Genomic DNA, 21,788 nt, shown 5'->3' on the forward strand with positions numbered 1-21,788 from the left:
GTGTTGCGCGCCCTCGGATTTGAAAACAAGACAAACGTCATTGTTATGTTGTCGGATCTCGGATTTCGCGAGGTTTGGAATCCTTTTAAAGATCCAAAGTAACAGTCAGTGGGAGGGAGGGCGGACCCCCATTTATCTTTTCTGCCACTGCTGTGTGCCAATGTGTCCTATATGTGCTAGGAACTGCCGTGTGTTTGTGTTATTGCTCTGTCGCTTACCATCCAGCCAGGTCGCTGCAGTATTTGTCCGAAAGTGTATGAAAATAATATTGGGACTTGTGAGGTGGTCAAAATTGACTGCAAATGACTTGAAATTGTTTTTGGAGGTTAATAATAATGTAGGAACAAAAAAAAAAGAGCAAAATTATGTGATTTTAGCATATTTTAGGATTTTTTCCTTAAAAATCCAAAACCAAAATCACACGAGGGCGGTTTTGCCAAAACCAAAACATGAAGCTAATCCAAATCCAAAACCAAAACCAGTTCAGGGGGGTCAGTGAGCATCTCTAGTTTGTAGGGCTGAAGATAAATAAATTATTTTCAGATGGGCATGCACTGTGATTGTTCCCACCCAATAGATGAAACCTCCTGCCATACATAGCACGCACGTGACTCTAGTCTTATATGGGGGATATTTAGAAGTGTAACCAGTAAACAAGTTTCGTTCTTGTCCTGCAGTGAGTCCAAGCAGAGGTCTGTGTATCCGATCTATAGTCTATATTACTGTGAGTTGTATCTAACCACACACAGGAAGCAGAAGAATGAGGGAAGATCTGAGGTTACCAATGTATACACAGCTTGCAGATAGGGTCTGTGCATTTGTTTCTATAAATATATACAGTGTTCATCGTTGTTCATGTCGTCATTAATCATGGTCTGGTGTACGTGCGGCACGCGTTCGGTTCAAGATCACCAGCAAGCATTGGATACACTTATGTATATATGTAGATGCAGTGCACTGCATAAGCCTGTGAATACCCATTGTCAACTAAACTGTAATTAGGTCTTTAACTTCTCAGGACTGTAATGATGTCACCATACCTGGTCTCTACCACCTCCTCCATAGACAAACCGAGGGGGGGGGGGGTTTCCTAGTGCCCGTGAACCCCCCTCCAAGCCTGGGGCACTGTATAATTGAGGTGGCTGGACCCTGCCCCCACTTCACACGGCTCTGCTTGAAAAGGGAGAGCTGCGTGCACCTAACAGTAGTGCCCGCAGCATTGCCCGTGTATATTATAGGGATAGGAAGAGTTGGAGAGCAGCCAAGCACTGTCTAATATTATAGCCACATCCCCATGCATGCTGGTCACGCCCACTGGTGGCGTGGTGTGGAAACCCCCCTCTACAAATCCTGCGTTTGCCCCTGTCCTCGCTAGTTATGTTTTCTACATCTTGGTGTCCACGAAATGCTGCTATTGCCTGGTTTGGGGAGTACCTGCCTTAGAAAGCTGTATGCAGGTAAGAATCAGGCCATTTAAAAGCAAAACAATAATTGTGTTGAGAGTTGAAAGCATATCCAGGCACTAGGTTCAATATTTTCTCGTTTCCAAAGCCACATGCCCCTCAGACCTCCCCACATGCCCCTCAGACCTCCCCCACTTTGCAGAGCACACTGTGCTGCCTCCTCCTCCTCCCCTGCGTGACCTCCCTGTGTTGTGTAGAGTATTCACATGATGCAGAACTCATATGCTCCAATTCAGTCTTACTTTCTACTTTATAAGAAAACGGAGTATAAGGGCAAGGCACAGATTTAGGGGTCGAAGGTAACTGCTAACCTGGCCACTAGCGACTCCCGGCCAGCTGTTGCCCACCACTCATATAAAGTATACTGAGGCCCAGCTAAGACCAAAGGGCTGATAAGGTGCATTGCCCAGTCCGGGCCACCCGCCACCGGCCTTGATGGGAGGGAGGCCAAACACAGGTGTCTTTTATGTCAATATTTAAATCTACAAAAGGTGTAGGAGGCATCAGCTGAGTGGTATTTTGTTTGAATCATAATATGAGTCACAAAGCTGCTAATGACTTAAATAAACCAGCCAGCAGGAGATAGGAGACCAGAGCTGATCGATTTGTGGAATCGGCTGTTCGGGCAGAGCTGATACAGTATATAGTTATCAATTACCTTATCTTCTCCACAATATTGCAATACTGTCTCCTTCAACCTTCTCCTTGGTGTTGTACCTATGTCTCAATTCTGTTCAGCATTACAATAAGGTCTCTCAATCCCCCCATTAAAAAAGGTAATGTAATGTCGTCACTATCACCTTTATCCCTACTATCTCATTTCGTAACACGGTGTCTACGTAGAGTACAGCATCTATCTACATTATTTCTCTCTGTTTGCAAAAGTTGATTGCAGCGATTGAGCGGGCACAGAACAGGTGAGGTGTGTCTGCAGGGTAAACAGCGCTTACAATACCAGGAGTGACTTCTATGTGGGTGGAATGTGATCCGTCTGCACAAGCCCTTACATCTGTGTGTTCCCTAAACAAGGTACATTCCTGCGGATCTGGAAGGAAACTTATTGTACATTAGAAGACATGATTTTTCTTGTCGTGTTGCTCCTAATTAAGAACCGCAGTGTCATGTTCTTTTATCTGTACTAGAAATGTGGATACTATTTTTAGGTTCAGGTGTTGAATGATATGGGTGCAACGAAAGCTTTAAAACACAAAACCTAAATTCAGCACGTTCACGAGACAGAAATGGGTCATCGTCTAACCACAATATATATGGATGTGCAGAGCATTAAAGGGCTTGAGTCAGAGTGAGATATACACCCGTTTGCGTAGCATATCTTTGCATTTAGCTCAGAAAGTGAACGTACGCAACTCCAACTATGGCTATTGAGAAGGGCAACTTTTTTGCAGTTACGACTCCTTACGCCCGAAGAGTTGTGACAGAAGCGCTCTAAAGAAAAGGCCTGCTCGAGCCATGGCGTACGGATTAGGACTGGGGCATAGTCACAGATTCTACTGAAAGCATAGCCCAACGTGAGGAGCGGGGGGGTCTAGTGCCTGGAAACCCCCTCCAAGCCTGGGGCACTGTATAATTGAGGCGGCTGGACCCTTTTTCAAGCAGAGCCGCGTGAAGCTGGGGCAGGGTCCAGCCACCTCAATTATACAGTGCCCCAGGCTTGAAGGGGGGTTTCCAGGCACTACGAACCCCCCTCAGTTTGCCTATGGAGGGTTAGCGGGAGGACAAGTGTGTGTGTGTGTGTGTGTGTGTGTGTGTGTGTGTGTGTGTCACCCTACGTTGTTCACCACTAAAGGTGATAACGCAGCTTTAAAGGGCTGGCGAGATACTAATATTTGGTTTAACGGTGCCGCAGGGGGAACGTCAGGCTATCACAAATGTATTTCACCTTCACGGGTCAGTATAGGTGGTGCAGTTGCCAAAGTTCCACCCGGCATGAACCGCTGGTATATTTGCAACGGTCTCTGCATTTTGTTTCTACAAACCAGTTTATTTTCAGCATATTGCTAAAAACTACATGAAAATCTCACTACACACAGACACAAACTTCATTTGTTTAATCAATTCCTTTTTCCACCCAATAAAGCCTCTCGTGTACGGAAATACAATCACAAAACTCATCAACCCGTCAATAATCTTTATTACACCAAGTCAGATTACATTCCTTTAGGTTATATTGTAACAAAGGAATCCGAGAATACGTTGATTTGAGCAGACCCGAATGTTTGGAATACTTGCCCTTTGTAAGAATCTAAACGTCTCTCGTCATCGTAATGAATTTACTAACGTTACGCAGGGCGTGTGACTCGGTCTGTCATGGTCAATGGTTTGCTGTGCGGATGAACAAGTTATTAATACCTTCTCTAACCTCAAGCTGTGACATCTTGCAAATACTTTTTGCCACGTTTGCAAAGGGCTTTATGCTGTCGTCCTGGCTGACTGTGTATAACACGCTCTAGTCCCAAATATTTCACCTAGTTTACCCATGCACTTACCTGGGTCAAATTAATTAATGGATAGGAAGTCTATAATTTTCCACCAATTCATTAATTCAGCCCAGGTATTTGCAACAGTAAATTAAGTGGGAAATTCACAGCACTATCTGGAGTAGACATACGTCCAAACTTCTGTAAGTAAAAAATTGTAGGGACTATTTAAGAAGCCCTATCAATGCATGAAAAAGATTTATTTCAGCAATAGAACTTTTTCTTGCTTTGCTCGATTTATTCACCTAGTTATCACAAGAGTTTGGGCACCCAGGCTTCTACTACTCCCACACAAACCCCCTCTGTCGGCGTGCCACCCACACACGTGCCCCCTCTGTCCGCGTGCCACCAACACACGTACCCCCTCTGTCCGCGTGCCAACCACACACGTACCCCCGCTGTCCGCGTGCCAACCACACACGTACCCACTCTGTCCGCGTGCCACCCACACACAAATCCCCTTGGTCAGTATGGCACCCACCCACAAACCCCCTCTGTCCGCGTGCCACCCACCCACAAACCCCCTCTGTCCGCGTGCCACCCACCCACAAACCCCCTCTGTCCGCGTGCCACCCACCCACAAACCCCCTCTGTCCGCGTGCCACCCACCCACAAACCCCCTCTGTCCGCGTGCCACCCACCCACACACCCCCTCTGTCCGCGTGCCACCAACACACAAATCCTCTTGGTCAGTATGGCACCTATGTACAAACCCCCTCTGTCCGCGTGTCACCCACCCACAAACCCCCTGTCCGCGTGCCACCCACCCACAAACCCCCTCTGTCCGCGTGCCACCCACACACGTACCCCCTCTGTCCGCGTGCCACCCACACACGTACCCCCTCTGTCCGCGTGCCACCAACACACAAATCCTCTTGGTCAGTATGGCACCTATATACAAACCCCCTCTGGCGGCATGCTGCACACATTACTATAAGTTTTATCCAGTGGTGCTGGATATACCTCTGAGCGGCACTAGATGTGCTCATGGGTAGAGCTAAACTCGCCCCTTTTGGCTGAGCAGGACACGCCCCGTTCTGCAGTAGGTGTTACACAATCTCCCTGAAATTATTTTTTCAAAAGTAGGCAAGTATGACAGTGGGTGGCAGTTGTATCACTACCTCTGAGGCGACGTTGACCCCTATGGGGCGCCCCTTCCAAATCCTAGGTGCTGAGAACAAACCAGGTGCACGGTTCCAAGTAAGCAAAACAATGTATTTCAAATATAAACCTTTATTAAACCTCCATGACACCTGACATAAAGGCAGACACGATGTTCCTTTACTTTCTCCGGTTATCGAATAGCTAAATGAGGCGAGAACTAAGCAGGTAATTGGAAGGAAAAGGTCGATTTTAAAGGGGTGTCCAGTTTTCCGATCTTTCCTTCCCGTACAGCAAGTTGGGGTCAATTCCTGAAGCCAGGAGCCGCATTGTGCTGCAGATCACAGCGGAAGTGGAGGTGTCTGATGACGATAGGGCTCATTATTACATCGCCCAGTGTATGAATAGGGCCACTGACGGCGATAGCAGTGTAATAACACTACTGGCGCTAAGTTTAGGTAGACAGAACCATGTACATTAACAATTTAATGGCGCAACTAAGTATGATTATTCCTGATGCCCTGATATAAATGACCCCATGAAGTTTAGTTCTGTTACAACAGAACCTGGTAAACTACCCTCAGGGATTACACAGTAATGTCCATTTTAATAAAATTAGGTGATAAGTGATTTCCTAGAAAATAAATCAATGGTTCCCGCAGGACTCCAGGTTGCTCTCCGGGATCTGTCTGTCTCACAGTTACCTCCAGGCTGCACCTGTCAGTTTTACTTTTCTTTCTGCATTTCAGTCTCGTTTCTACACCCACATCGCATCTGCAGCTTTTGTCCGCCCTGAGGAGAGTCTCAGGGGTGGAGATGTGGAGACGGTATGTAAGGATGCCTAACATAGCAACTGTAGCTCCAGAGTCAGTTCAGCATCACTTAGCCGATTTCCCCAGTTTCTTGCAATCTCCCTACTGCATCAAAGCAGATAGATCCACCGCCCGGATCCACAGACGGATCCACCGCCCGGATCCACAGACGGATCCACCGCCCTGACCTCCATTGGTATATGAGATCATCAGCTGACTTGGAAGTAGAGGGAAGAGAAGAATGGATAGATCCACCGTACAATCAGTTGGCATGGCCTGGTGGTGCCCGATGGCCGATGTGTTATTTCATACTACCATTAATGTTCCACATTCTGAGAACACGTAACGACCTACGTAAGGAAGAGTATTGCACTTGTAAGATGCTCTTGCACTTGCTTTCATCTCTGAACAGATGTTTTGATCATCACGTTCAATACAACCAAGTCTTGTCTTGTCTAGCCCAAACTTTGTATGTGTATCTGTTTCCTTGGATTCCAGACCCCAGAGTCACCTTGACTATGAGCCATCATTACCTGGGTATTATTCTTCCTGGAGATACAATAATACATTTAGTATTTAACCCTTGGTGGGTTCAGAAATAAAAGTACCAAACGAAATTCCACAGCATAAAATGTAGTTTTAGGGTTTTGTTTTATCACAAATGTTAGAAGATATCCAAATATATCGTTTTCTACACTCAACACACGTGCCACCTTGAAACTTGACATTTAAATAGCGAGAGAATGATTAAAACAACTTTTTAGAATCTCCTGCAAAATGAAGTTTAGGAATTCTTTCCATACAAGCTAAAACACCCACCAACTTCCATAACACAGACATGCCTACATCTTCAATGAAGAAACACACCGACATTCACCACCTTGGTTGTTCATTAATTTTATTATTATTATTATTATTAATTTTTATTTATAAGGCGCCACAAGGTGTCCGTAGCGCCGTACAGGAACAAATTACAATGCAATGGGAGACAGCACAGTACAGTAAACAGTAAGCACAGTAACTCAATAAGCCCAATGCACAGCTAGAGAGGGCGGGGAAGGGGGAGGGAGGATCCGCAAACGACGGGGCTCAAGAAGGAGGGCGCGGAAGACAGGGAGACCCCCAGGGGGGAGGAGGGAGCGAGAGTGGACATTGGAAACAGGAGGAGAGATGGCCCTTCTCAGAGGAGCGTACAATCTAAGGGGAGGGGTGGACAGACAGAGACGCAGGGGAGAGAGGGAGAGTAGGGGAACGGAGGCAGAAGATAAGGTAGGAAGTTAAGTGGGAGACAGAAAGGCTTTAAGAAAAAGGTGAGTTTTAAGGGCCCGTTTGAAACAGGACAGATTAGGGGAAGTTCTGATGGAGGGAGGGAGCTTGTTCCAGTGGAGGGGGGCAGCGCGGGCGAAGTCTTGGATACGCGCATGGGAGGAGGTTATAAGGGGGGAAGAGAGGTGACGGTCAGAGGCAGAATGGAGAGGGCGGGATGGAGCATGAATAGAGAGGAGGGTGGAGATGTAGGGCGCAGTGGAGTTGGCGAGGGCCTTTTAGGTGAGTGTGAGGAGCTTAAAGAGGATTCTGAAGGGGAATGGGAGCCAGTGAAGAGCTAGGTAGAAGGGGGAGACAGAAGAGGAGCGGCGAGAAAGGAAAATAAGCCTAGCGGCAGTGTTAAGAACAATTGAATTTAAATAGCAATAGAGAGGGGCTACAGTATCTGTACCCCCCCCTGCAAAATTCAATCTTGACTGAGGATTTAATTTTTTCCTACTGCTTACCCATCCAAGTATGCTCACACCAACTTCCATACAACAGACATAACAGAAATATTAGGCCATCAATTCCGTGTTCATGCATCAACATACAGGGAAAGAATATGGGCAAAACATTACTGTGACCAACACAGGTATAAACTCAAACCACGGAGAATTTACTAGAAGAGATAGAAGAGAACATTAATAAATAAGGAGAGACTACACAGTGACAACTTAAGACACAGCACCACCTGCTGTCCCTCCAGTATAGTCATTTCAGTAACACTTAGCCTATAGCTGTTGTTATACTCCAACGTAATTTAGGCCATACATGGGGCTGAACCAAGCAGCATTTTAGGAGATAGGTAAAAATGAATTTATTTAATGAAATGGGTTGGTTCTAAAAGGAGTCTGGACCTTCATGAGACATTTACACATTGTTGTGCTGTCATAATATATGTTCTGTTATTGCCAACATCCGGATGGTGAGAACAGAAGAAAATTAATGAGCATTTTTTTTGCAACGGTCAATGTTTTTTAAACATTATTTATTAATATTTTAATCTATTCGTTCAAATCATATTATTGCATTTTTTTTCTTTTTTATTAGTGGGGGTGTAAATTAGTTTTCTGTTTTGCACATAAGTTAAATAGAAGAATGTAGTAGGGTTTTATTCTTGATGTCTTCCAGTGGTAAAGAAACATTGACAACCCTCTGCAGTAATCTAGACATATGCTAGGATACACTGCAGCTTACAGTGGTGCCTAGTGCTATTATATACTACGTACAGGCTCAATTGACTTGGGATATTATTTCTGTATATTACATATTAATTTCTAGGATTACAGATCACTGTATTGTGGTGCTAGATGGTAGTAGTAATATTAATATCCCAAAGAAACGGAATGAATTCACCAGGCCAGTGATTCAATAGGAAGAGAAAAGGTCATAAACTACAATTGTGACATTGTGGCTGAAACTGATTAATTACGTCCTGTTTGCCCTGTTACATTGTCACATTATCTGTATTTAAGGAAAGTCCTAATTCAGATAATCACCCGGACAGCAGTGATGTTTCATCTATACAGATAGAGAGGTCATTAGGATAAGATCCAATCAAACCACAATTTGGTTTCTCTTTCTCTTCTATTTCATGCCCCCCTTCCCCCTCCTTCTTCTCTTTTTATTGTTCTCCCCTCCTTTCAGGACTTTTGGCCTGATTCATGAAGGATCTTAACTTGAGAAACTTCTTATTTAAGTCTCCTGGACAAAACCATGTTACAATGCAAGGGGGGCAAATTAGTTTTCTGTTTTGCACATAAGTTAAATACTGTCTGTTTTTTCATGTAGCACACAAATACTTGATAGCTTATTTGTACACTGACATTTAAAGTTGATATTTATGTGCTACATGAAAAAACAGTCAGTATTTAACTTATGTGCAAAACAGAAAACTAATTTGCACCCCTTGCATTGTAACATGGTTTTGTCCAGGAGACTGAAATAAGAAGTTTCTCAAGTTAAGATCCTTCATGAATCAGGCCCTTTGTTCTTTTCTTTTTTCCTGGCTCCACGTTCCCACCACTTCTCTTCCCCCACCGCAAATATAAAAATCCCAACAACTCATCACGTTTTCTGGCTTAATGTTTGCTAATTTGATTTATACTCTCGCTATCGATAGCATTGGTTATTTGAGTCATTTACTAAATCACTTTTATATGATCATTGCTTTGATTTTTCTTGGTAAAATAACAACGTTTTATGGTGTTTTATAAGTCGCCCAGAACGCCACCTTCGCTACGGACTGATCCGAATGTTTCTGCTTAAACAGTTTTGGGTTTTTGGAAACATTGAAGGAATTCACTATGTCCCAAATAATCCCACAATGTCTATTATATCGGTTCCCCGTATTCCTTCTCGTACACACCAGCATTAGTATGTATAGAAAAAAAGTAACAGATTTGGACCGGCCATGCAAAAGGACCTCAATTTTGCAACATCTCAGAGTCTTAAATGTCATTTCCTAGATTTTTAATGGGACACATTTTGCTCATCCAATTTTACCCCCCCCCCCTCCTTTAATAATTACCCCTACTTTAAGACTGTTGGAATCTCATCATTAACTTTTCCAGCTTCTGATTCCTCAAGTGTGACAGAAGCAATGAATAGCTTGTGCTATTGGATGACTACTGGCATTCCATCAAGTCCATCTGCTAGGTAGGACAGGAGGTGTGTACTGAATGAGGCACCTGATTGGGTGGCCGCAACTCCTGTCCAATCAGGTTGCTGCATTCTGTACACACCTCCTGTTCCACCAGCTGTGAATCTCCCGCTCAGTGCCATCTCAAGCTCTCTGTTCCTCCTTCTGACCCACAGGTCAAGATCCCACTTCTAGCACCAGGTAATGACACCACCTAAATGCTACACTGGCGGTCCTAAATATTAAGGAGAGAAAGTCTATTAACCCTTCAAGTGTCTTCGACAGTCATGCCCACATGAAACAACATAATTGATTTAAAGGGCTAATTTAAAAAAAGTTGATGTAATAGGACGAAACATTATTTCACATTCTCTTGCCATATATTTCACGCCGCATTTGCATCTCTCTTCCTTTGGTTTAATCATCTCACACGCGAGATGAAACGATCCAGGGATTTTCCCTTCTCCTGAACCTGCTGTGTCACTTGTCCTGTTTCCGACGATCATGTTGCATTGCGTAAGACGGGATAACTCGACTGTAATAGGATTTTGCTGGGTCAACTGTTTGCTTCTCACACAACTTAAGCAAAACCGCGGGCCTGGTGCCAGCTACTAACGGAAGAGACCTGTCACTGTTCTCTCTTCCTCATAAATCAGCCTAAACGACAAAGATCCTCACTGGGCCAAAAGTTTTGTACTTGTTTTAATGACTAAAAATGCAAGGTGCTGCATGAAAAAAAAAATCTCCCAGTAAGGGCGGGTTGGGTACTGTTTAACGGTGCAGAGAATTCCGACACCCAGGAGTACTACACTTAAATTCTGAATGTTGTAAAAAGTGATTTTTAATACAAGCAGACTTACCTCCAAACCGACGCTGTAGATCTCCGATCGCAGAAGGATGGTGACTTGAAGTTATTGCGACTACTCAGGTGTCCGTCACTAGATGTTGAGGTCATCGCGACCTGTATCACTTTTAATTTAAAGCGGCAATGTCAGTTTAAGCGTTTAAACCAGTGTTTCCCAAACTGTGCACCTAGGCTCCCTGGGGTGCCTTGGAGATCTCACAGGGGTGCCTCAGCCAGGGCCAGTGGTAAGCAAGGCGGGGGACTACTTGGTAATTATTTTGGCTTAGGGGTGCCTTGAACTGAAAAAATTTGGAATCCACCGGTTTAAACACTTAACCTGCGGGGTCCCGACATTGCCATTTAAATTAAAATCGATACAGGTCGCAATGACGTCAAAATATAGTGACGGACACCAGAGTAGTCGCAATATCTTCAAGTCACCATCCTGCTGCGATGGGAGATCTACAGCGTCGGTTTGGAGGTAAGTCTGCTTGAATTAAAATCGTTTTTTTACAACATTCGGAATTTAAGTGTCTGTGCGAGTACAGGTGTGATGACGCCAGACACAGTTGATGGAAATAGCAGACACCATATTTGATTTGCAAACTATGGGGCACAAAAATGATTATTTGGCACCTCGTGCTTTTTTGCTGAATGTCTACATTTGAAAATGCAAATAAAACGTTTTGAGAAAAAAAAAAAAAGGTAGGATTTTGGTATCTGTTGTTGGACCTGTTTGTCTGTGTTCTGTGTATTGGTCTCTTGGAACTGTGGGGATTGTAGTTCGGGCAGTACACCACACCTACTGCTAGGAGTTAAAGTTGCGCAGCATATCGCTCAAATATAATGTATTTAGGACCAGGGTGCTGCTGTTGTAGTGTTATAGCTAGCACTAGAGTGGGTGTTACACGTTCGCCTGTAGATAGCACTGTTGGTGGGCCGTTGTGTGTAGCCATTTTCTAGGCGCCAATCCTGGGGGTCACAGACGACCAGCAAGAGGAGACAGAGACTATGTGGTGAGTGTCATTGTGTGGTTTCGCCTTTCTCTTGGTGGGGCCCTCACCGATACATCGGTGAGTAAGATATTCGGGCGGGATACTTCCCTGCCTCGAATATCTGTAGCCCCACGCCCTGGGCAAATCGAGGTGTCGGCATTAGGAGTAGAGTGCAGGGTCTCTACTTCTGCCCGTCACCTCGGACACCCCCATTCATTCCCCTACAGATTATTGCACTCCAGTAATTGTTGCGCTTTCTCCACTAGACTCAAGCGCTGTGGACAGATTGTTGCTGAAGAAGGGGTGTGACTGGCAGGTGCTCCGAGCGAAACCAGGTAAGTCCGTTACACTAATAATAAATGCAGAATTTCTATTCATTCATTTTCAAATTAAGTGTGTGAGAGTGTATGGGGGGGGGGGGGGGGGGGTAGGCTGAAACTTTGCCTAGGGCGCCTAGAGACCTTGGACCGGCCCTGTATGGGTGCAAGAATTGATCGTGGGCTGCGGAAGTTCCTGCGTTGGCTGCACCCACTACTATCTCACACCATGTCGTCCTGATAGAGGGGAGGTATGAAAAAAGCCTTAATTCGTTGCACTAGGCCACATTACATAAACCTTGTTATAATCCATTAATACAGGGTTTCCGAAACCCAGGCACACAGGCCCGTCTTTCCAACTGGGCACGATAGGCAGGTGCCCGGGGGCCTAGCGGATAAGGGGGCCCAATGCAGGACTCCTGTAGAAAAAAACAAAAACAAAAAACAAACTTACCTTTTGTGGTCACCTAGTGGCGATCTGGCTCCTTCCCTGGTCCCCTCTTCTGCGCTGCGCTAGCAGTGAATGACGGGAATGATGACGTCATCACGCCCGACGTTCACTGCGAGCACAGCAAGGAGGAGAGCAGCACAGCGACGACGAAGAGAAGGCGATTGAAAGGTGAGGAAATATATATATATACACACACACACACATTATATAGGGGGACCCGGGGGTCCATAATGTTGTTAAGCTGGCCTTGAGCCCTGACAGTGCAGGTTTTCCATATCTCCTTGTTGGAGCACAGGTGTAATCATTACTGACTGACACATTGTAACAGATCCACAGGTGGTGTAATTATATCACTTGTTACCAGGAAATCCTGCTCTGTTAGGGCTCTCTGAGGATTGGATCTGACAAACCCAACATTAACATGTGCTAAATATATCAGCTACCGCTATAATAAACATGTATCCTTTTACCAAGTTGGGTAACCCTTTGATTTCTTCTGCAGATATAATTTCATAATAACGGACAGCGCATTTTCCTGCTGCCACTTCCTGTCCTCTCTGCTACGAGGTGACCTCAGAGCGACTTCCTGCCGTGTGGTATATATTATCCAGAATGATCGGTCATACATTACCCATTAACCTATATTGCTCATTAAAGTTAATCTTCCCATCTTTTATTGTCTAGAAATAATCTTTACATGTTATTATAAACAAACAATTCTATTTCCTGCAGATATGTGTTTATATCAGAGATGTTCACTGACCCCCAGGTTTTGGTTTTGGATCTGTATTAACTTCATGTTTTGGTTTTGACAAAACCGCCCTTGTGTGTTTTAGTTTTGGTTTCCTATTTTTTTTCTAAAATCACATAATTTGGTTCTTTTTTTGTTCCTGCATTATTATTAACCTCAATAACATTAATTTCCAGTCAATTTTTGTCAAGTAACAAGAACACTGCAACCCCTCCTGTTTCTGTGTGAGCAATGGCACTGGAGACTGGAGAGTGACAAGAACACTGCAACCCCTCCTGTTTCTGTGTGAGCAATGGCACTGAGCAATGGCACTGGAGACTGGAGAGTGAAAAGAACACTGCTACCCCTCCTGTTTCTGTGTGAGCAATGGCACTGGAGAGTGACAAGAACACTGCTACCCCTGTTTCTGTGTGAGCAATGGCACTGAGCAATGTCACTGGAGACTGGAGAGTGACAAGAACACTGCTACCCCTGTTTCTGTGTGAGCAATGGCACTGAGCAATGTCACTGGAGACTGGAGAGTGACAAGAACACTGCTACCCCTGTTTCTGTGTGAGCAATGGCACTGAGCAATGGCACTGGAGACTGGAGAGTGACAAGAACACTGCTACCCCTGTTTCTGTGTGAGCAATGTCACTGGATCTCCTGGGGAGGGAGGTACTTACGGAATCCAAAAGCCACGAGATCCGACAACGCAACAATGCCTCAATTTAGATCCGAGGACGCGCGAAAGTACCGAGCCGGCTCGCCAACCTACTCGAATCCCCTAAGTTCGGGTGGGCTCGGTAGCCCGAGCATCTCTAGTTTATATCGATGACCAGGAGTGAGCGACAATTGCAAAACTGTTTGTGGCAGAGATAAGGGCCTGACTCAGAGCGGAACAGAAGCGCGGGCGCAACTTGCGATTGAAAACTCCTCCTGCATATGTACGTCGTATTTACAGTTGTAGATGGGCCCAGATTCCAATGAGCAGCCCAGACACTTACGTTCAACTTTTACATGTACAAAAACCTTTTATTTTATATGTTACAAAAGCAACTGCTATGAAGCACCATTTAAACATGAACAACCCAGCTAACACAGCAGGAACAAGAAATATTTGCATGCATCCTCCAACACTCCAAAAACATACTAGTAGGTTAATTGGCTGCTATTAAATTGTCCTTAGTCTCTCTCTGTTTGTGTGTGTGTTAGGGGGTTTAGACTGTAAGCTCCAATGGGGCAGGGACTGATGTGAGTGAGTTCTCTGTACAGCGCTGCAGAATTAGTGGCGCTATATAAACAGATGATGATGATCAGGCCCAAAATATCTACCATTTTTTAAACTGCCTGGTGCAAAACAGTGATTCCTTCTAAAGGCTTTTTATTGCAGGAGTCTGTTCATTTTGCTATATAGGTGTCACTACTGTTAAATGAGGACCCTGATTTGCGAGTTCCACCCTGGGTGTTATAATTTCCATTTGTTTGCTGATGACGAGCAGCCGGGCCTGGGAAAGATCCACAATCTGCCAAAAGGGAATATTTAGGAGGAGACGCCCACGTGTCTCAGTTATGCAAACTCTTAATGGCTCCTGTCAAACTTCAGATGATGAAACCTCTCCGAGGATTAATAGATCAAATATGTGTCTGTAACACCTGCTGAAATATATGCAAAGTGCTGAGTATCTATATTTAATAGCTAGAGATTTTATTATATATATATATATATATATATATATATATATATATGCAATGAGATTAACTGAGGATTATTTCATAATAAGAACAGCACCAAAACATTGCAATATAATAATCATTTTTGATATCTCTAGTGCGCTTGGCGTTACAAACTCACTCAGCTGATTGGATGTGGACTAACTCTCCAATGTTTTATTTTATTTTTTTTCCCACATACTCCAAGAGCGTGAAAAAAAGAGACAACCACCATTTTTCTGTCCCTTTACCTGGAGCTTACTAAACGAACCCCAAAAAAAAATCTGAAATAAGTTTATTACGCCCCCGATAACATAGAACTATTATCTATTTATCTTTAATCTCTGCAATTTACCATTAATGTGTCACCGGAGCCACTGAAAGATGCTTCCTTGCATCTGCAGCGTAACGCATGCGCGGTGGAACTCTCGGACTTGGGTTTTAATTCCGCTTAGGAAAAAAAAAAAAATAGAATAAAATAATTATTTTTAAATATTTGCCTTTATTGAAATAATAAATCATTTTTTGCCGTTATCTTCTGCTAACGCCATGGCGATAGTAAAAGAAGGACAGCGAGAGTCAAATAGGCTTTCCCATTGTTAGATAGACTTCCCCAAACACCCACTTTCACCGGAGAAACGGCTTTTCTCCCTTCCATAAATAGGCCCCTTAGCGTCAGTCTTAGAATTCCATTCAAGTGAATATAAAGTTTAAAATGAGTTCAAGCCGTGTATCACAAACAATGAAGTGCTTCAGAGGCACTCCAAGATAAAGTCTGTTTGGGCGTACTATTAGAGATCAGTGACGTCAGGAAAGGTCTTTGTACAAGTCATATGACAGTTTTATAATCCAGAGAGACTTTGGGCTGTATCCTTTAGCCATTTTCACTTACTTGAGTAAGATATTATGCATGCATGTCAAGTCAGACATCTTTGTTTACAACTGAGGCATTATCAGCGGCTGATACAAATGCCACATTTTTTGTCTGTTGTGTTGGGAGCTTCCCTAGACATGAAATCTCTGCTCTTTCCCCCCCGGCAGGATATGATGCTGAGGAGATCTTGTCAGGCATCCAGTCAGAAGAAAATTCAGAGTTTATGCAACAGAGCCAAAAATAGCATCAAGGATGTAAGAGGAAGGAAAAGTGTTGGTATAACTTGACCCGAGATGGACCTGAGAATTGCTCACTAACACTGACAGGGCTACTGATAGTTTATGGAATGTTTTTATTTCTGTTCCATAAGAATTCTACAAGTTAAATGTTGCAGCTGTACGTTTGGAGACTTGTTATTCACAGTGTACGTGCTAATGTTCACTGGAGGGTAGACACTATTAACTTGGGAGTTTTGACTCAGAGGCTGTTTCTGGATTGGTGTCAGAAGTGGGATAGCTAATTGCGCCACACTCTAAGGGGGCACCAACTTTCACTAAAGTACAGATATCTATGTACAATTTAAAAATATATATTATAAATGCTCCTTACACATATTTTTAACTCTACTCATCCAAATACTCAATAATTATTTTTCCAGGTTTATGTAACCCATGTTTGTATGAATGAACCTTTAGGTCAGTCACCTTGAAGTAGCTCAGTCTCTCTCACGTCTGGATGCATTAAAAAATGGGTTGTCTCTTCTCTATTTCTCTGTCACAAGAGCTCTCTCCATTGAAGTAAGAAACCCAATTCACAGGTACCTGGGTTCTTGTCACCTGTCTCTACACTTTCTCGACAAGTGAACCTGACAGTATTAGACTTGGTGCACTATCGTTCCCAGCTTGTCCTCTAGTAATCTCCAGCTCCATGCAGTTGTGCACAGTGCTGGCCGAAACCCAACGCCTACCTCTCAGATCTCAGGCTAGCTTGTTTCCTGGAAGCAACTCACTGTGTCTAAAGTCACGGTATAGGTCAGCACTCTATCTCCGCTCTGCCACCCGACAAGCTCAAGGCTGGCATCTGGATGCCACTTAACTAGAGTCACCGGCACTCAAGACGACTGGACAAGTCAATTTGAACGGAACTCGATCTCTAATTTTTGGCGTCTCCCTTAACCAACCTTTTCCTGGGCATTCTAGCGGTATTTTTATTCTGTAAGATTACCCGACATTCCACCAGATGGCATTATCAATTAAGCCGTCCACGTGGGCTCCGGTCTAATAAACAGTGGCGGATAAAAGAGGGCGCTAGACAGTCTTTTGCCTTGGCATCTCACAACACTTCAAAAGTACAAATCCCAATGTTCATCTCTGGATTTTACATCATTAATCACTATCGTTTCAGTTATCATCAGGCTTATTAGGTGAGAACACATTCACTTGGCTCAAGAGCGAACAATCACTTGATATGGGACTGTCACTCTTTCTCCTGCATTATACCCTCAAAATAACCGATCTTCCCTAAACTCCAGGACACACCTGTTTGATCCTGCTGTATAAGCCGGCATGGGTTTAATTACCTGCTGACACATCATCACATTAACGTGCTCTCACGCCCTCCTAATCTGACTCTCTTAACTTGCACACAACTGCAATTAATGGACAGGCAATTACAGTCTCTTTGGTTCTCCTCTCGACATGCAATCACGTTCTACAACTCTCTGCTGCTCTCTCAATCTACGCGACATTGATAAATAAGTTTCTGCCATTTTCCCAGTAGACAACAGCAGAAAAATTGAGAACAATACATTGTAAATCATTGTATTATAAACTGGGGGATATGAATTAGAATGTGTAGAGTTTTCTAACACACAAATACTTGATAGCTTATTTGTACACTGAAATTTAAAGTTCATATTTGTGTGCTACATGAAAAAACAGTCAGTATTTAACTTATATGCAAAACAGAATACTAATTTACACCCCTTGCATTGTAACATGGTTTGTCCAGACTGAAAAAATTAGTTTCTTAAGTTAAGATCCTTAATGAATCAGGCCCTATATTATTAACAGGTGACTTTAATTGTATTTTCATTTTCTGCGCATTTTGTGACTTTATATTTCATATATGTAACGGTATCCTGCAGTGTACTGTCTGTTAGAGCACAGCGGACGTAGACCTGTATTTAACAAGAGACGTATCTTTACATCCGCTAATGTTAATACATTTATTTGCGTGCCTCAATAAATCAGGCCCTCTGTCTGCTGTTACATCCAAATTACACTGAATCTACCAATGCTGGCTACAGGGGAGACCTGTGACGGACTCTGCCGGTTTGTTTATTTATATTTATATATATATATATATATATATATATATATATATATATTTCACACATCAGGTTCTCAGGTTCTGTCACTTACCTCCTCGCTGCCTTTCCAAGTTGTCCCTGTGGTCCTCAGGCTCTGCTGGATTCAGACTAATTTGTAAGATGCTGCCTAGTCTGTCTCCACTCCAGAAACCCTTACAGAATCAGTGCATGAGTGTGGCCATCTTGGATTCAGTCACATGATTTCCCTCAGCCAATCAGGTGATAACAGCCTCCATTCCAGGTTTCCCTCCAAAACCAGTTCATGGGAGCTGCCATCTTGGACTTAGTCACCTGATCCATTCCAGCTACTCAGAGTGCTGCTTTAGTCCAGCTGACTGCAGTCTCCAATCAGAAAACAACAACAACAACAACTATAAAAGGACTTCCTGGAGGCCTTACCTGTTGCCAGTGCAATGTTGTATTTCAGATGTCAACCTGGTTCCCAGCAGTCTGCAGGTCTATCTTGCTATTAATCCAGATCAGACAGTACAGTCTGCATTCTGGTTACAGCAATCATCTTCTAGCATTCCGATTCCAGTCCGGTTACAGAAATCATCTTCTAGCATTCCGATTCCAGTCCGGTTACAGAAATCATCTTCTAGCATTCCAGTTCCAGTCCGGTTACAGAAATCATCTTCTAGCATTCCGGTTCCAGTCTGATCCAGCATTCCGGCTTCAATCCGGTCCAGAAATCCAGTTCCTGTTTTCTTTCCTCTGCTAGTGTAATCATCATCTGCACCAGTCCTTTCAATACATGCAGAGGAACGTTATCAAGCCACCAAGCTTTGTCCAAGTAGTCACCAGTCCAGCTCCAGAGACACAACCCAGTCTGGGTACAGACGGATCCTCAGGTGTGACAAAATAATTTTAAGAAAAGTAAAAAAAAAAAAAAAAAGTGAAAATAAAATTGACCTATCTTTCTAGGCCAAATAACTGCATCAAACCTCTGATAAATATCTAATACTAGGCAGAACTAGTTGATTAATTTTCCAAAGTTTCACTAATTTGGTCACAGTAATTATAGAAGAAATTATGGAAAAGTGTATTTTATTTTTTCATAGATATATTATTTTAATATATTTTTTAAGAGATATTTCACGATCTTAAATTAAAGAAAAATCTACCTATACTAATAAAAGCATTGTAAAATTCACCAGGGTCAAAAAAATTGTTCAAAAATTATTTTTATTATAAGCGGCACACAGAAAGAGCTAATGGGGTTAACTTGTGGATTGGTACCCAAAACATGTATAGGTGGAACCCCCTGATCTTCTCTGTACAAATATATTGCGTACCAGCCGCTTGGCGGGCCACAGAGCACTCAATGGTAATGATTAATATGATTACCATATGCCCATTGTTCTGCCTCGTGGATCCTCCTTGGCCACGCCCCTTGACCATACTTGTCAACTCTCCCGGAATTTACGGGAGGCTCCCGAATTTCAAAGAGTCCTCCCGGACTCCCGAAAGAGTAGCAAACCTCCCGGACTCTGTAAAATGCCGAAATTCACGGCATTGACTAGCAGAGGGGGCTTAATCGCATCATTATGCCCTGTCCCCCCGCTATTCAATACCTTTAATTTCTGTATTTTATGGTAGGGGCGGGGCTATAGTGACGTAAGTATGTTGTCGCGCCCCCTCCCTCTGTCACATGATCTGTACGCCGATCTCCCGGAGTACAGATGATTTAAAAAGTGGGCAAGTATGCCCTTGACGGATGACAGAGCAAAGCGACCCTATGAAGGCAAAAATGGAGGAAAGCATAGGGATATATAAACCCCTGTGGTTTTAGTGCAGATTTGCACCTTTGAGCAATGTTTAGTACAAGTACATAAGGAAGCCCGTCTTTAGTTGTTAACTTAGCCACTGGCTGCACCATGGCTCTGCGGTATAACGTCAATATATTAGTTTCACCATTAAATAATGTTTTGGTATAACAAAAAATTGACGGCATGTGTAAATAGTAACCTGTGAGAACGGAAGGGGAAGCGGCGCTGCCTCTCAAAACGTCAGTGTTCCTGGGAATACAGATTACACCGGCCATGTAAAGCCTATGTGCTGAGCCGTGTGGGGTTATCACCTGCTCCGCTGACGTCTATTCAGGGCCGTCATCAGGGGGGTACGGCCGGTACAGCTGTGGGGGCACGGACAGATTAGGGGACTGGACAGACCCCTCCGTCTGTCCAGGCCCCTTAGTCTGACCCCCTGTCTCCCTCCACAACGCTGCAGCTCATGTTCACTGATAGGCTGGGAGCGCGCGGTGCTGTGATGTCCTCAATGCGCTCTGCGGTACCTGTCTATCAGTGACCGCCACATCCTGTGAACAACAGGTAAGTTAATTGGGCATTTATTATGATTTATGGGTGGGGGAGCGGAGCATTTATTGTGATAGAGCAGAGTGGAGCAGAGCATTTATTGTGATAGGGTGGAACATTTATTTTGATAGAGCAAGGGGGGGGAGAGCATTTATTCTGGTAAAACAGAGGGGAGCGGAGCATTTATTGTGATAGGGTGAAGGGGAGCGGAGCATTTATTATGATGGGGTGGAACATTTATTTTGATAGAGCAAGGGGGGAGCAGAGCATTTATTCCGGTAAAACAGAGGGGAGCATAGCATTTATTGTGATAGGGTGAAGGGGAGCGGAGCATTTATTGTGATAGGGGAGGGAGGAGCGGAGCGGAGCATTTATTGTGATAGGGGGAGGGAGGAGCGGAGCATTAATTCTGATAAAGCAAAGGGCAGCGGAGCATTTATTGTGATAGAGCAAGAGGGGAGAGGAACATTTATTGTGATAGGAGGAGGGGGAGCGGAACATTTATTGTGATAGGGTGAAGGGGAGCGGAACATTTATTGTAATAGAGCAAGGGGGGGCGGAGCATGTATTGTGATAGGGGGGAGCAGAACATTTATTGTGATAGGAGGAGGGGGAGCGGAACATTTATTGTGATAGGAGGAGGGGGGAGTTGAGCATTTATTGTGATAGGGGGAGGGGGGAGAGGAGCATTTATTGTGATAGGGTAAGGAAAAGCGGAGCATTTATTGAGATGTGGGATGGAGCATTTATTGTGATAGGGGAGGGGGGAGCAGAGTATTTATTTTGCTAGAGCAGAGCATTTATTGTGATGTCGAGGGCTGGAGGAGCAGAGCATTTGTTGTGATAAGGTGAGGGGGAGCAGAGCATTTATTGTGATGGGGGAGCGGAGCATTTACTTTGATGAGGAGGGTTGGGGGAGCCATGTTCTGTGATAAGGAAGGGGTACATTTACTGTGATTAGTGAGGGAGGCCCTGCCAGATTAATTAGTACTCGCCTCCATAGTTTCCAAAGGCAGCCCTGGGTCTATTAATAGTATATGAGTCACTGATGCCAGAGCTGTGGGCATTTCTCTTCACAAGAAAGAGGAATTATCACTTATAACATTACTACACTGTTTCCTCTGCAAGAAAGTGGGAAAAATAATACATCTTGGTATCGTATATCCTGTATCTCTACTTTTCATTAAAATGTTTCATATTTACCATATAGCGACAGTGAAAGACGTAAAGCACACATTAAACGTTTGGTGCGGCTGCTTTGCAATCTTCATCCCCTGCATCCCTGTCTGCTATCTTTTTTTTTTTTTTTTAATTGCATTAGATTTTCTGTAACAAACCCATGTCCTGCTGCCATA

General features: G+C 43.9%; 1 long non-coding RNA gene across 1 annotated transcript; it reads right to left on the minus strand.

Moving 5' to 3' along the window:
• Nucleotides 1-5,178: 5,178 nt before the first annotated feature.
• Nucleotides 5,179-18,573, minus strand: LOC142101718 (uncharacterized). Its single transcript, XR_012679136.1, has 2 exons — nucleotides 18,171-18,573; nucleotides 5,179-6,423 (listed from the first exon to the last, which is right to left on the minus strand). It is a non-coding gene; the product is annotated as an uncharacterized LOC142101718 (long non-coding RNA).
• Nucleotides 18,574-21,788: the final 3,215 nt, after the last annotated feature.

This window comes from Mixophyes fleayi, chromosome 9, assembly GCF_038048845.1.
Source record: "Mixophyes fleayi isolate aMixFle1 chromosome 9, aMixFle1.hap1, whole genome shotgun sequence".
Taxonomy (NCBI): Eukaryota; Metazoa; Chordata; class Amphibia; order Anura; family Limnodynastidae; genus Mixophyes; species Mixophyes fleayi.